This window comes from Chinchilla lanigera, unplaced genomic scaffold (assembly GCF_000276665.1).
Source record: "Chinchilla lanigera isolate Chin_1 unplaced genomic scaffold, ChiLan1.0 scaffold00005, whole genome shotgun sequence".
In the NCBI taxonomy this organism is placed as follows: Eukaryota; Metazoa; Chordata; class Mammalia; order Rodentia; family Chinchillidae; genus Chinchilla; species Chinchilla lanigera.
Window position 1 is genome coordinate 13629235 of NW_004955406.1, and position 2500 is coordinate 13631734.

The window sequence follows — 2500 nt, forward strand, 5'->3', positions numbered from 1 at the left end:
GAAGGAAGGAAGGAAGGAAGGAAGGAAGGAAGGAAGGAAGGAAGGAAGGAAGGAAGAAAAAGTACCAGCTCCAGTAACTATAAAGATGTAGTGTTGGGTTTATAACATAGGTAGACAAAATATATTTGACAATAGTCAAAAATGAAGAAAATGGTGCTGTTTTAGATCAAAACCGCTATAATTTGCTGGAATTAAGCCAGTATTAACCTGAAGTTATTTAAATGTACATACTTTGGAGCAAGCACTAGGAAAATAAGAAAAATCAGTAAAGGAATCAAAATGTACACAAAAACATTTATTAACACAAAAGGAGGCAATAAAGGAAAAACATAGGGAAAAAATGAACAGCAAAATGTCAGACATAACTTAACCATATTAATAATTACATTAAATGCAACTTTAAAAATTCCAATCAAAAAGCAAATATTATCAAACCAAATTTAACAAGCAAGATCCAACTATGTGGCACACACTTTAAGCATAAATGCATAAATACACTTAAGGTAAACTAATGGGAAAAGATCCACTGTTCAAGTAGTAATCATAGAAGAGCTAGACTCATTATATTAATATCTCATAAAATGGATTTTAGGCAAGAAGTATTATTAGGAAAAGAGGGACACTTCATAATGAAAAAGAATAAGTATAGGAGGGAGATAGAATAAAGAAATCTCTAGGTACCTAACAACGGACCTTCAAAATATGTTAAGCAAAAACTGGCAGAATGAAAATGAAATTGACCATTCAGCAATTAAAATTGGAGATTTTAATACTCCTTTCTCAATAACTGACAGAACAACTAGATAAGAAACTCAATAGAATAAAACGTATTTGAACACTGCCAAACTGACGTACATAGAACATCCCACACAATAGTAACAAAATACACACTTAAAACGATATGGCACATTCACTAATGCAGGCCATAAGCTCCACAAAGCCAGAGATAACATCTATTTTATCCAACTGTGGACATACATGGTGTCAGGAGCATCTTTGTTGATAAATTAATGAATTTACAAATAACCTGAGAGCTTCTCAAAGAGGAAAGTACTTGTGATGGAGAGTCCTAACGTTCACTTACATTCAATTCTCTTCTGGTTGCAATCTAGGAAAATTACATTTTCCCACTCCCTTTCCTGTTAGGCAAGGCCATACTTATGTCCATGTGTGACCCACGGTTTGTGACCAGAAGTGGCATGAATCATTTCTAGGCTAGAGAGTTAGTTTCCAGTGTGAACACTTTCTTCCCTGTTATAGTGGCCAAAAAGTTGTCCTAGAAGGTGCCATTATAAGAGAGTGGATCCTCTGCCAGTCCAGCTCTGTATGGGGCAGATTAAACTCTGCTGACCCACTTTGGTCATATACTGTGAGTGATAAGTAAACCTGAGTTGTCGTAAGCCTCTGCGATTTTAGAGTGGTTTCTTATTGTAGCGCGATCTAGCTCACCCTGACTGACAAAGTAGCCTTCCCAATAGGAAGCTGAACAAAGGTGAACAGTGAAAAGGTATTCCAAATCTAAGAACTCTTCTTTTGTTATACTCTGACGTTTTCACAGCAGAACTCTACCTGTAGAGAAATCCATTGACATTCCTAATGTATTCAGTAGACTTTTTGAACTAGATTATAAACTACCATAAATGTACTACAAATGTATCCTAAGCTTTTCTGATGTCATGCAGCTGGAGCACAACTCTAAGATAACCTGTGGTGTTGCTCCATCTCTAACAAAGTGGCCTTCCACAGTCCCCTAATTTGCTCCCTCTCATATTTTTCATTGTGGGTGAACAACCCTTAAACTTGAAAGATGAAGCCAGGTGCCTTAGTTACTTTCCTCGTTGCCGAAACAAAATATCCAACTGCAATTTAAGTTCAGGCCCCTGGTCACCACTGGCAGCATCACCATGCTGCCCGCCCCGCCTGAGGGCAGCAACCGCGGCGTCTTCCAGCCCGGCCACTTCAAGGACCTGAAGCGGCTGTATTGCAAAAAAGGAGGCTTCTTCCGGCGCATCTACCCCTACGGCCGCGTGGATAGGGTCCGCGAGAAAAGCAACCCCCATGTCAATCTACAACTTCAAGCAGAAGACAGTGGAGTTGTATCAATCAAGGGAGGGTGTACGAACCATTACAGTACTATGAAGGAAGATGCAGGATCACCGGCTTTTAAATGTGTTGCAGACGAGTGTTTCTTTTTTGAATGATTGGATTCTAATAACTACACTTAACGGTCAAGGAAATACTCCAGTTGGTCTGTGGCACTGAAACAAACTGGACAGTGTAAACTTGGATCCAAAACAGAACCGGGGCAGAAAGCTATACTTTTTCTTCCAATGTCTGCTAAGAGCTGATTTCTAATGGCAGCATCTAATCTCATTTCACATGAAAGAGGTATATTTTAGAAAATTGTTAATAAGAAAAAAAGAAATGTATACAGCTCAGTTTGGATAACAGACCAGACATTTTTTATTTAATGGTAAAATATTTAACCATTGCCTCAGTA

General features: G+C 38.4%; 1 pseudogene; it reads left to right on the forward strand.

Annotated features, from left to right (window-relative positions):
• Positions 1–2500, forward strand: part of LOC106146407 — a 15793-nt pseudogene that overhangs the window by 13099 nt on the left and 194 nt on the right.